The sequence below is a fragment of the Pseudophryne corroboree genome, chromosome 3, assembly GCF_028390025.1.
Source record: "Pseudophryne corroboree isolate aPseCor3 chromosome 3, aPseCor3.hap2, whole genome shotgun sequence".
NCBI classification, from domain to species: domain Eukaryota; kingdom Metazoa; phylum Chordata; class Amphibia; order Anura; family Myobatrachidae; genus Pseudophryne; species Pseudophryne corroboree.
In genome coordinates this window covers 329,754,720-329,768,812 of record NC_086446.1, presented here as the reverse complement: position 1 = coordinate 329,768,812, position 14,093 = coordinate 329,754,720, and the positions used below count along the sequence as shown (strand labels likewise).

Genomic DNA, 14,093 nt, shown 5'->3' with positions numbered 1-14,093 from the left:
ACTTAGACAAAATGGAATCTACAGTTTACCCAATATACCACCAAATGGTTGACAGTTTACTAAATATGCATAAGTATATACTTTTTTTATGGATTGGCAAAAGAAAAATTCACTTGATGCTTTTGATTTAGGCAATTGACATCAATCAGATAATGGAACCATGGGATTTAAAAGAACCTGAGAAGATGGGCTCGTCTGCGATTTAATCCCAGGACCTCTCGCACCCTAAGCGAGAATCATACCCCTTTACCAACGAGCCTACTGTTCATGTATTTTCATGTATACTAATGAAATTGGAAGTGAAACTGTTGGAATACATTAGTATTTTAAAATACTATCAGATAATTGAACTAAGCACTTTTAAAGAACCTGAGAAAACAGGCTCATCCAGGATATGAACCTGGCACCTTTTGCACCTGAAGCAAGAATCATACACCCAGACCAACAAGCCACTAGCCAAATAATTTTTTATTCAGTTTTTACCATTTTTAAAGTAAAACTCAAATTATTTAAGAAAAAATGCAAATAACTGGAGAAAACACAATTTCATTAAATGAAGATAAAACATTTTAAAAATAACATAACAACTTAAAACAAAAAATGTGTATGTAGCATTGCAAAAATAATAACTTAAGGTTACTTGTTATCCAAGTATGTATATTAGAAATGTGCAGTGCCAATATTTAGAGGTCCCAATAGAGTTTGGACTTTTTTTGATAGTTGGAACCTAAGACTTGTCACATACTGTGAGCCACTCAAGCATGCAGACCCAGAAGAAAGACAAAATAAACACCTGCAATTTATTGTTGATCTTTTTGTTAGTCATAATGAGACTATTCTTTTAAGCCACTCAGGGATATTTAGAAAAAAGAAAGGTAAGAGAAAAACCTGTAATTTAATTTTGACAGTTTTTTGTTTGTCAAAATTAGACTTTTAAGCCACTCAAGGTTACTTAGACAAAATGGAATCTATAGTTTACCCAATATACCACCAAATGGTTGACATTTTACTAAGTATGCATAAGTATATACCTTTAAAAGATGGGCTCATCCGGGATTTGTACCGGGGATCTCTCGCACCCTAAGCAAGAATCAACGAGCCCACTGTGCATGTCTTTTTTATGTATATTAATGAAATTGTAAGTAAAACTGTTTGTATACATTAGTGAGTATTTTAAAATACTATTAAATACTATCAGATATTAAGGACTTTAAAAGTACATGAAGAGATGGGCTCGTCCGGGATTTGAACCCGGGACCTCTCGCACCCAAAGCGAGAATCATACCCCTAGACCAACGAGCCATCTGCCCAAGGACTTCTCATTCAGATTTTACCATTTTTAAAGTAAAACTCAAATTATTTAATAAAAAAATGCAATAAGCTGGAAAAAAAGATGTTACATTTTAAAAATACCATAACAATTTAAAAAAATTATTTGTAGCATAGCTAAAATGTTTCCTTAAGGTAAATTTTTGGTCCAAGTATGCATATTTGAAATTTTCAGTGCCAAGATTTATGGGTTCCTATAGAGTTTTAACTTTTCTGATAGCTGGAACCTAAGACTTGTCTCATACTGTGTGCAACTTAAGCATACAGACCAAGAAGAAAGAAAAAAACAAAAACCTGCAATTAATTGTTGACCTTTTTGTTTGTCAAAAAGAGACTATTCTTTTAAGCCACTCATTGTTTCTTAGAAAAAAGCATGGTAAGAGAAAAGCCTGTAATTTCATTTTGACTTTTTTATTTGTCAAAATGAGACTTCTTTGCAGCCACTCAAAGTTACTTAGACAAAATGGAATCTACAGTTTACCCAATATACCACCAAATGGTTGACAGTTTACTAAATATGCATAAGTATATACTTTTTTTATGGATTGGCAAAAGAAAAATTCACTTGATGCTTTTGACTCAGGCAATTGACATCAATCAGATAATGGAACCATGGGATTTAAAAGAACCTGAGAAGATGGGCTCATCTGCGATTTAATCCCAGGACCTCTCACACCCTAAGCGAGAATCATACCCCTATACCAACGAGCCTACTGTTCATGTATTTTCATGTATACTAATGAAATTGGAAGTGAAACTGTTGGAATACATTAGTATTTTAAAATACTATCAGATAATTGAACTAAGCACTTTTAAAGAACCTGAGAAAACAGGCTCATCCAGGATATGAACCTGGCACCTTTTGCACCCGAAGCAAGAATCATACACCCAGACCAACAAGCCACCAGCCAAATAATTTCTTATTCAGTTTTTACCATTTTTAAAGTAAAACTCAAATTATTTAAGAAAAAATGCAAATAGCTGGAGAAAACACAATTTCATTTAATGAAGATAAAACATTTTAAAAATAACATAACAACTTAAAACAAAAAATGTGTATGTAGCATTGCAAAAATAATAACTTAAGGTTACTTGTTATCCAAGTATGTATATTAGAAATGTGCAGTGCCAATATTTAGAGGTCCCAATAGAGTTTGGACTTTTTTTGATAGTTGGAACCTAAGACTTGTCACATACTGTGTGCAACTCAAGCATGCAGACCCAGAAGAAAGACAAAATAAACACCTGCAATTTATTGTTGATCTTTTTGTTAGTCATAATGAGACTATTCTTTTAAGCCACTCAAGGTTATTTAGAAAAAAGAAAGGTAAGAGAAAAACCTGTAATTTAATTTTGACAGTTTTTTTGTTTGTCAAAATTAGACTTTTAAGCCACTCAAGGTTACTTAGACAAAATGGAATCTATAGTTTACCCAATATACCACCAAATGGTTGACATTTTACTAAGTATGCATAAGTATATACCTTTAAAAGATGGGCTCATCCAGGATTTGTACCGGGGATCTCTCGCACCCTAAGCAAGAATCAACGAGCCCACTGTGCATGTCTTTTTTATGTATATTAATGAAATTGTAAGTAAAACTGTTTGTATACATTAGTGAGTATTTTAAAATGCTATTAAATACTATCAGATATTAAGGACTTTAAAAGTACATGAAGAGATGGGCTCGTCCGGGATTTGAACCCGGGTCCTCTCGCACCCAAAGCGAGAATCATACCCCTAGACCAACGAGCCATCTGCCCAAGGTCTTCTCATTCAGATTTTACCATTTTTAAAGTAAAACTCAAATTATTTAATTAAAAAATGCAATAAGCTGGAAAAAAAGATGTTACATTTTAAAAATACCAAAACAATTTAAAAAAAATTATTTGTAGCATAGCTAAAATGTTTGCTTAAGGTAAATTTTTGGTCCAAGTATGCATATTTGGAAATTTCAGTGCCAAGATTTATGGGTTCCTATAGAGTTTTAACTTTTCTGATAGCTGGAACCTAAGACTTGTCTCATACTGTGTGCAACTTAAGCATACAGACCAAGAAGAAAGAAAAAAACAAAAACCTGCAATTAATTGTTGACCTTTTTGTTTGTCAAAAAGAGACTATTCTTTTAAGCCACTCATTGTTTCTTAGAAAAAAGCATGGTAAGAGAAAAACCTGTAATTTCATTTTGACTGTTTTTTATTTGTCAAAATGAGACTTCTTTGCAGCCACTCAAAGTTACTTAGACAAAATGGAATCTACAGTTTACCCAATATACCACCAAATGGTTGACAGTTTACTAAATATGCATAAGTATATACTTTTTTTATGGATTGGCAAAAGAAAAATTCACTTGATGCTTTTGACTCAGGCAATTGACATCAATCAGATAATGGAACTATGGGATTTAAAAGAACCTGAGAAGATGGGCTTGTCTGCGATTTAATCCCAGGACCTCTCACACCCTAAGCGAGAATCATACCCCTATACCAACGAGCCTACTGTTCATGTATTTTCATGTATACTAATGAAATTGGAAGTGAAACTGTTGGAATACATTAGTATTTTAAAATACTATCAGATAATTGAACTAAGCACTTTTAAAGAACCTGAGAAAACAGGCTCATCCAGGATATGAACCTGGCACCTTTTGCACCCGAAGCAAGAATCATACACCCAGACCAACAAGCCACTAGCCAAATAATTTCTTATTCAGTTTTTACCATTTTTAAAGTAAAACTCAAATTATTTAAGAAAAAATGCAAATAGCTGGAGAAAACACAATTTCATTTAATGAAGATAAAACATTTTAAAAATAACATAACAACTTAAAACAAAAAATGTGTATGTAGCATTGCAAACATAATAACTTAAGGTTACTTGTTATCCAAGTATGTATATTAGAAATGTGCAGTGCCAATATTTAGAGGTCCCAATAGAGTTTGGACTTTTTTTGATAGTTGGAACCTAAGACTTGTCACATACTGTGTGCAACTCAAGCATGCAGACCCAGAAGAAAGACAAAATAAACACCTGCAATTTATTGTTGATCTTTTTGTTAGTCATAATGAGACTATTCTTTTAAGCCACTCAGGGTTATTTAGAAAAAAGAAAGGTAAGAGAAAAACCTGTAATTTAATTTTGACAGTTTTTTGTTTGTCAAAATTAGACTTTTAAGCCACTCAAGGTTACTTAGACAAAATGGAATCTATAGTTTACCCAATATACCACCAAATGGTTGACATTTTACTAAGTATGCATAAGTATATACCTTTAAAAGATGGGCTCATCCGGGATTTGTACCGGGGATCTCTCGCACCCTAAGCAAGAATCAACGAGCCCACTGTGCATGTCTTTTTTATGTATATTAATGAAATTGTAAGTAAAACTGTTTGTATACATTAGTGAGTATTTTAAAATACTATTAAATACTATCAGATATTAAGGACTTTAAAAGTACATGAAGAGATGGGCTCGTCCAGGATTTGAACCCGGGACCTCTCGCACCCAAAGCAAGAATCATACCCCTAGACCAACGAGCCATCTGCCCAAGGTCTTCTCATTCAGATTTTACCATTTTTAAAGTAAAACTCAAATTATTTAATTAAAAAATGCAATAAGCTGGAAAAAAAGATGTTACATTTTAAAAATACCATAACAATTTAAAAAAATTATTTGTAGCATAGCTAAAATGTTTCCTTAAGGTAAATTTTTGGTCCAAGTATGCATATTTGGAAATTTCAGTGCCAAGATTTATGGGTTCCTATAGAGTTTTAACTTTTCTGATAGCTGGAACCTAAGACTTGTCTCATACTGTGTGCAACTTAAGCATACAGACCAAGAAGAAAGAAAAAAACAAAAACCTGCAATTAATTAATGACCTTTTTGTTTGTCAAAAAGAGACTATTCTTTTAAGCCACTCATTGTTTCTTAGAAAAAAGCATGGTAAGAGAAAAACCTGTAATTTCATTTTGACTGTTTTTTATTTGTCAAAATGAGACTTCTTTGCAGCCACTCAAAGTTACTTAGACAAAATGGAATCTACAGTTTACCCAATATACCACCAAATGGTTAACAGTTTACTAAATATGCATAAGTATATACTTTTTTTATGGATTGGCAAAAGAAAAATTCACTTGATGCTTTTGATTTAGGCAATTGACATCAATCAGATAATGGAACCATGGGATTTAAAAGAACCTGAGAAGATGGGCTCGTCTGCGATTTAATCCCAGGACCTCTCGCACCCTAAGCGAGAATCATACCCCTTTACCAACGAGCCTACTGTTCATGTATTTTCATGTATACTAATGAAATTGGAAGTGAAACTGTTGGAATACATTAGTATTTTAAAATACTATCAGATAATTGAACTAAGCACTTTTAAAGAACCTGAGAAAACAGGCTCATCCAGGATATGAACCTGGCACCTTTTGCACCTGAAGCAAGAATCATACACCCAGACCAACAAGCCACTAGCCAAATAATTTCTTATTCAGTTTTTACCATTTTTAAAGTAAAACTCAAATTATTTAAGAAAAAATGCAAATAGCTGGAGAAAACACAATTTCATTTAATGAAGATAAAACATTTTAAAAATAACATAACAACTTAAAACAAAAAATGTGTATGTAGCATTGCAAACATAATAACTTAAGGTTACTTGTTATCCAAGTATGTATATTAGAAATGTGCAGTGCCAATATTTAGAGGTCCCAATAGAGTTTGGACTTTTTTTGATAGTTGGAACCTAAGACTTGTCACATACTGTGTGCAACTCAAGCATGCAGACCCAGAAGAAAGACAAAATAAACACCTGCAATTTATTGTTGATCTTTTTGTTAGTCATAATGAGACTATTCTTTTAAGCCACTCAGGGTTATTTAGAAAAAAGAAAGGTAAGAGAAAAACCTGTAATTTAATTTTGACAGTTTTTTGTTTGTCAAAATTAGACTTTTAAGCCACTCAAGGTTACTTAGACAAAATGGAATCTATAGTTTACCCAATATACCACCAAATGGTTGACATTTTACTAAGTATGCATAAGTATATACCTTTAAAAGATGGGCTCATCCGGGATTTGTACCGGGGATCTCTCGCACCCTAAGCAAGAATCAACGAGCCCACTGTGCATGTCTTTTTTATGTATATTAATGAAATTGTAAGTAAAACTGTTTGCATACATTAGTGAGTATTTTAAAATACTATTAAATACTATCAGATATTAAGGACTTTAAAAGTACATGAAGAGATGGGCTCGTCCAGGATTTGAACCCAGGACCTCTCGCACCCAAAGCGAGAATCATACCCCTAGACCAACGAGCCATCTGCCCAAGGTCTTCTCATTCAGATTTTACCATTTTTAAAGTAAAACTCAAATTATTTAATAAAAAAATGCAATAAGCTGGAAAAAAAGATGTTACATTTTAAAAATACCATAACAATTTAAAAAAAATTATTTGTAGCATAGCTAAAATGTTTCCTTAAGGTAAATTTTTGGTCCAAGTATGCATATTTGGAAATTTCAGTGCCAAGATTTATGGGTTCCTATAGAGTTTTAACTTTTCTGATAGCTGGAACCTAAGACTTGTCTCATACTGTGTGCAACTTAAGCATACAGACCAAGAAGAAAGAAAAAAACAAAAACCTGCAATTAATTGTTGACCTTTTTGTTTGTCAAAAAGAGACTATTCTTTTAAGCCACTCATTGTTTCTTAGAAAAAAGCATGGTAAGAGAAAAACCTGTAATTTAATTTTGACTTTTTTATTTGTCAAAATGAGACTTCTTTGCAGCCACTCAAAGTTACTTAGACAAAATGGAATCTACAGTTTACCCAATATACCACCAAATGGTTGACAGTTTACTAAATATGCATAAGTATATACTTTTTTTATGGATTGGCAAAAGAAAAATTCACTTGATGCTTTTGACTCAGGCAATTGACATCAATCAGATAATGGAACCATGGGATTTAAAAGAACCTGAGAAGATGGGCTCGTCTGCGATTTAATCCCAGGACCTCTCGCACCCTAAGCGAGAATCATACCCCTATACCAACGAGCCTACTGTTCATGTATTTTCATGTATACTAATGAAATTGGAAGTGAAACTGTTGGAATACATTAGTATTTTAAAATACTATCAGATAATTGAACTAAGCACTTTTAAAGAACCTGAGAAAACAGGCTCATCCAGGATATGAACCTGGCACCTTTTGCACCCGAAGCAAGAATCATACACCCAGACCAACAAGCCACTAGCCAAATAATTTCTTATTCAGTTTTTACCATTTTTAAAGTAAAACTCAAATTATTTAAGAAAAAATGCAAATAGCTGGAGAAAACACAATTTCATTTAATGAAGATGAAACATTTTAAAAATAACATAACAACTTAAAACAAAAAATGTGTATGTAGCATTGCAAAAATAATAACTTAAGGTTACTTGTTATCCAAGTATGTATATTAGAAATGTGCAGTGCCAATATTTAGAGGTCCCAATAGAGTTTGGACTTTTTTTGATAGTTGGAACCTAAGACTTGTCACATACTGTGTGCAACTCAAGCATGCAGACCCAGAAGAAAGACAAAATAAACACCTGCAATTTATTGTTGATCTTTTTGTTAGTCATAATGAGACTATTCTTTTAAGCCACTCAAGGTTATTTAGAAAAAAGAAAGGTAAGAGAAAAACCTGTAATTTAATTTTGACAGTTTTTTGTTTGTCAAAATTAGACTTTTAAGCCACTCAAGGTTACTTAGACAAAATGGAATCTATAGTTTACCCAATATACCACCAAATGGTTGATATTTTACTAAGTATGCATAAGTATATACCTTTAAAAGATGGGCTCATCTGGGATTTGTACCGGGGATCTCTCGCACCCTAAGCAAGAATCAACGAGCCCACTGTGCATGTCTTTTTTATGTATATTAATGAAATTGTAAGTAAAACTGTTTGTATACATTAGTGAGTATTTTAAAATACTATTAAATACTATCAGATATTAAGGACTTTAAAAGTACATGAAGAGATGGGCTCGTCCGGGATTTGAACCCGGGACCTCTCGCACCCAAAGCGAGAATCATACCCCTTGACCAACGAGCCATCTGCCTAAGGTCTTCTCATTCAGATTTTACCATTTTTAAAGTAAAACTCAAATTATTTAATAAAAAAATGCAATAAGCTGGAAAAAAAGATGTTACATTTTAAAAATACCATAACAATTTAAAAAAATTATTTGTAGCATAGCTAAAATGTTTCCTTAAGGTAAATTTTTGGTCCAAGTATGCATATTTGGAAATTTCAGTGCCAAGATTTATGGGTTCCTATAGAGTTTTAACTTTTCTGATAGCTGGAACCTAAGACTTGTCTCATACTGTGTGCAACTTAAGCATACAGACCAAGAAGAAAGAAAAAAACAAAAACCTGCAATTAATTGTTGACCTTTTTGTTTGTCAAAAAGAGACTATTCTTTTAAGCCACTCATTGTTTCTTAGAAAAAAGCATGGTAAGATAAAAACCTGTAATTTCATTTTGACTGTTTTTTATTTGTCAAAATGAGACTTCTTTGCAGCCACTCAAAGTTACGTAGACAAAATGGAATCTACAGTTTACCCAATATACCACCAAATGGTTGACAGTTTACTAAATATGCATAAGTATATACTTTTTTTATGGATTGGCAAAAGAAAAATTCACTTGATGCTTTTGATTTAGGCAATTGACATCAATCAGATAATGGAACCATGGGATTTAAAAGAACCTGAGAAGATGGGCTCGTCTGCGATTTAATCCCAGGACCTCTCGCACCCTAAGCGAGAATCATACCCCTATACCAACGAGCCTACTGTTCATGTATTTTCATGTATACTAATGAAATTGGAAGTGAAACTGTTGGAATACATTAGTATTTTAAAATACTATCAGATAATTGAACTAAGCACTTTTAAAGAACCTGAGAAAACAGGCTCATCCAGGATATGAACCTGGCACCTTTTGCACCCGAAGCAAGAATCATACACCCAGACCAACAAGCCACTAGCCAAATAATTTCTTATTCAGTTTTTACCATTTTTAAAGTAAAACTCAAATTATTTAAGAAAAAATGCAAATAGCTGGAGAAAACACAATTTCATTTAATGAAGATAAAACATTTTAAAAATAACATAACAACTTAAAACAAAAAATGTGTATGTAGCATTGCAAACATAATAACTTAAGGTTACTTGTTATCCAAGTATGTATATTAGAAATGTGCAGTGCCAATATTTAGAGGTCCCAATAGAGTTTGGACTTTTTTTGATAGTTGGAACCTAAGACTTGTCACATACTGTGTGCAACTCAAGCATGCAGACCCAGAAGAAAGACAAAATAAACACCTGCAATTTATTGTTGATCTTTTTGTTAGTCATAATGAGACTATTCTTTTAAGCCACTCAGGGTTATTTAGAAAAAAGAAAGGTAAGAGAAAAACCTGTAATTTAATTTTGACAGTTTTTTGTTTGTCAAAATTAGACTTTTAAGCCACTCAAGGTTACTTAGACAAAATGGAATCTATAGTTTACCCAATATACCACCAAATGTTTGATATTTTACTAAGTATGCATAAGTATATACCTTTAAAAGATGGGCTCATCCGGGATTTGTACCGGGGATCTCTCGCACCCTAAGCAAGAATCAACGAGCCCACTGTGCATGTCTTTTTTATGTATATTAATGAAATTGTAAGTAAAACTGTTTGTATACATTAGTGAGTATTTTAAAATACTATTAAATACTATCAGATATTAAGTACTTTAAAAGTACATGAAGAGATGGGCTCGTCCGGGATTTGAACCCGGGACCTCTCGCACCCAAAGCGAGAATCATACCCCTAGACCAACGAGCCATCTGCCCAAAGTCTTCTCATTCAGATTTTACCATTTTTAAAATAAAACTCAAATTATTTAATAAAAAAATGCAATAAGCTGGAAAAAAAGATGTTACATTTTAAAAATACCATAACAATTTAAAAAAATTATTTGTAGCATAGCTAAAATGTTTCCTTAAGGTAAATTTTTGGTCCAAGTATGCATATTTGGAAATTTCAGTGCCAAGATTTATGGGTTCCTATAGAGTTTTAACTTTTCTGATAGCTGGAACCTAAGACTTGTCTCATACTGTGTGCAACTTAAGCATACAGACCAAGAAGAAAGAAAAAAACAAAAACCTGCAATTAATTGTTGACCTTTTTGTTTGTCAAAAAGAGACTATTCTTTTAAGCCACTCATTGTTTCTTAGAAAAAAGCATGGTAAGAGAAAAACCTGTAATTTCATTTTGACTTTTTTATTTGTCAAAATGAGACTTCTTTGCAGCCACTCAAAGTTACTTAGACAAAATGGAATCTACAGTTTACCCAATATACCACCAAATGGTTGACAGTTTACTAAATATGCATAAGTATATACTTTTTTTTATGGATTGGCAAAAGAAAAATTCACTTGATGCTTTTGACTCAGGCAATTGACATCAATCAGATAATGGAACCATGGGATTTAAAAGAACCTGAGAAGATGGGCTCGTCTGCGATTTAATCCCAGGACCTCTCACACCCTAAGCGAGAATCATACCCCTATACCAACGAGCCTACTGTTCATGTATTTTCATGTATACTAATGAAATTGGAAGTGAAACTGTTGGAATACATTAGTATTTTAAAATACTATCAGATAATTGAACTAAGCACTTTTAAAGAACCTGAGAAAACAGGCTCATCCAGGATATGAACCTGGCACTTTTTGCACCCGAAGCAAGAATCATACACCCAGACCAACAAGCCACCAGCCAAATAATTTCTTATTCAGTTTTTACCATTTTTAAAGTAAAACTCAAATTATTTAAGAAAAAATGCAAATAGCTGGAGAAAACACAATTTCATTTAATGAAGATAAAACATTTTAAAAATAACATAACAACTTAAAACAAAAAATGTGTATGTAGCATTGCAAAAATAATAACTTAAGGTTACTTGTTATCCAAGTATGTATATTAGAAATGTGCAGTGCCAATATTTAGAGGTCCCAATAGAGTTTGGACTTTTTTTGATAGTTGGAACCTAAGACTTGTCACATACTGTGTGCAACTCAAGCATGCAGACCCAGAAGAAAGACAAAATAAACACCTGCAATTTATTGTTGATCTTTTTGTTAGTCATAATGAGACTATTCTTGTAAGCCACTCAAGGTTATTTAGAAAAAAGAAAGGTAAGAGAAAAACCTGTAATTTAATTTTGACAGTTTTTTGTTTGTCAAAATTAGACTTTTAAGCCACTCAAGGTTACTTAGACAAAATGGAATCTATAGTTTACCCAATATACCACCAAATGGTTGACATTTTACTAAGTATGCATAAGTATATACCTTTAAAAGATGGGCTCATCCAGGATTTGTACCGGGGATCTCTCGCACCCTAAGCAAGAATCAACGAGCCCACTGTGCATGTCTTTTTTATGTATATGAATGAAATTGTAAGTAAAACTGTTTGTATACATTAGTGAGTATTTTAAAATGCTATTAAATACTATCAGATATTAAGGACTTTAAAAGTACATGAAGAGATGGGCTCGTCCGGGATTTGAACCCGGGTCCTCTCGCACCCAAAGCGAGAATCATACCCCTAGACCAACGAGCCATCTGCCCAAGGTCTTCTCATTCAGATTTTACCATTTTTAAAGTAAAACTCAAATTATTTAATTAAAAAATGCAATAAGCTGGAAAAAAAGATGTTACATTTTAAAAATACCATAACAATTTAAAAAAATTATTTGTAGCATAGCTAAAATGTTTCCTTAAGGTAAATTTTTGGTCCAAGTATGCATATTTGGAAATTTCAGTGCCAAGATTTATGGGTTCCTACAGAGTTTTAACTTTTCTGATAGCTGGAACCTAAGACTTGTCTCATACTGTGTGCAACTTAAGCATACAGACCAAGAAGAAAGAAAAAAACAAAAACCTGCAATTAATTGTTGACCTTTTTGTTTGTCAAAAAGAGACTATTCTTTTAAGCCACTCATTGTTTCTTAGAAAAAAGCATGGTAAGAGAAAAACCTGTAATTTCATTTTGACTGTTTTTTAGTTGTCAAAATGAGACTTCTTTGCAGCCACTCAAAGTTACTTAGACAAAATGGAATCTACAGTTTACCCAATATACCACCAAATGGTTGACAGTTTACTAAATATGCATAAGTATATACTTTTTTTATGGATTGGCAAAAGAAAAATTCACTTGATGCTTTTGATTTAGGCAATTGACATCAATCAGATAATGGAACCATGGGATTTAAAAGAACCTGAGAAGATGGGCTCGTCTGCGATTTAATCCCAGGACCTCTCGCACCCTAAGCGAGAATCATACCCCTTTACCAACGAGCCTACTGTTCATGTATTTTCATGTATACTAATGAAATTGGAAGTGAAACTGTTGGAATACATTAGTATTTTAAAATACTATCAGATAATTGAACTAAGCACTTTTAAAGAACCTGAGAAAACAGGCTCATCCAGGATATGAACCTGGCACCTTTTGCACCTGAAGCAAGAATCATACACCCAGACCAACAAGCCACCAGCCAAATAATTTCTTATTCAGTTTTTACCATTTTTAAAGTAAAACTCAAATTATTTAAGAAAAAATGCAAATAGCTGGAGAAAACACAATTTCATTTAATGAAGATAAAACATTTTAAAAATAACATAACAACTTAAAACAAAAAATGTGTATGTAGCATTGCAAAAATAATAACTTAAGGTTACTTGTTATCCAAGTATGTATATTAGAAATGTGCAGTGCCAATATTTAGAGGTCCCAATAGAGTTTGGACTTTTTTTGATAGTTGGAACCTAAGACTTGTCACATACTGTGTGCAACTCAAGCATGCAGACCCAGAAGAAAGACAAAATAAACACCTGCAATTTATTGTTGATCTTTTTGTTAGTCATAATGAGACTATTCTTTTAAGCCACTCAGGGTTATTTAGAAAAAAGAAAGGTAAGAGAAAAACCTGTAATTTAATTTTGACAGTTTTTTGTTTGTCAAAATTAGACTTTTAAGCCACTCAAGGTTACTTAGACAAAATGGAATCTATAGTTTACCCAATATACCACCAAATGGTTGACATTTTACTAAGTATGCATAAGTATATACCTTTAAAAGATGGGCTCATCCAGGATTTGTACCGGGGATCTCTCGCACCCTAAGCAAGAATCAACGAGCCCACTGTGCATGTCTTTTTTATGTATATTAATGAAATTGTAAGTAAAACTGTTTGTATACATTAGTGAGTATTTTAAAATGCTATTAAATACTCTCAGATATTAAGGACTTTAAAAGTACATGAAGAGATGGGCTCGTCCGGGATTTGAACCCGGGACCTCTCGCACCCAAAGCGAGAATCATACCCCTTGACCAACGAGCCATCTGCCTAAGGTCTTCTCATTCAGATTTTACCATTTTTAAAGTAAAACTCAAATTATTTAATAAAAAAATGCAATAAGCTGGAAAAAAAGATGTTACATTTTAAAAATACCATAACAATTTAAAAAAATTATTTGTAGCATAGCTAAAATGTTTCCTTAAGGTAAATTTTTGGTCCAAGTATGCATATTTGGAAATTTCAGTGCCAAGATTTATGGGTTCCTATAGAGTTTTAACTTTTCTGATAGCTGGAACCTAAGACTTGTCTCATACTGTGTGCAACTTAAGCATACAGACCAAGAAGAAAGAAAAA

The 14,093-nt window shown here is 32.7% G+C and overlaps 8 non-coding genes across 8 annotated transcripts; all 8 read right to left on the bottom strand.

Moving 5' to 3' along the window:
* Positions 1-1,230: 1,230 nt before the first annotated feature.
* On the bottom strand, positions 1,231-1,302 carry TRNAP-UGG (transfer RNA proline (anticodon UGG)). Its single transcript has one exon. It is a non-coding gene; the product is annotated as a tRNA-Pro (tRNA).
* Positions 1,303-3,012: 1,710 nt separating this feature from the next.
* TRNAP-UGG (transfer RNA proline (anticodon UGG)) lies at positions 3,013-3,084 on the bottom strand. Its single transcript has one exon. It is a non-coding gene; the product is annotated as a tRNA-Pro (tRNA).
* Positions 3,085-4,796: 1,712 nt separating this feature from the next.
* Positions 4,797-4,868, bottom strand: TRNAP-UGG (transfer RNA proline (anticodon UGG)). The gene has a single exon. It is a non-coding gene; the product is annotated as a tRNA-Pro (tRNA).
* A 1,711-nt stretch (positions 4,869-6,579) lies between these two features.
* On the bottom strand, positions 6,580-6,651 carry TRNAP-UGG (transfer RNA proline (anticodon UGG)). The gene has a single exon. It is a non-coding gene; the product is annotated as a tRNA-Pro (tRNA).
* Positions 6,652-8,361: 1,710 nt separating this feature from the next.
* On the bottom strand, positions 8,362-8,433 carry TRNAP-UGG (transfer RNA proline (anticodon UGG)). The gene has a single exon. It is a non-coding gene; the product is annotated as a tRNA-Pro (tRNA).
* Positions 8,434-10,144: 1,711 nt separating this feature from the next.
* Positions 10,145-10,216, bottom strand: TRNAP-UGG (transfer RNA proline (anticodon UGG)). The gene has a single exon. It is a non-coding gene; the product is annotated as a tRNA-Pro (tRNA).
* A 1,710-nt stretch (positions 10,217-11,926) lies between these two features.
* Positions 11,927-11,998, bottom strand: TRNAP-UGG (transfer RNA proline (anticodon UGG)). Its single transcript has one exon. It is a non-coding gene; the product is annotated as a tRNA-Pro (tRNA).
* Positions 11,999-13,709: 1,711 nt separating this feature from the next.
* Positions 13,710-13,781, bottom strand: TRNAP-UGG (transfer RNA proline (anticodon UGG)). The gene has a single exon. It is a non-coding gene; the product is annotated as a tRNA-Pro (tRNA).
* Positions 13,782-14,093: the final 312 nt, after the last annotated feature.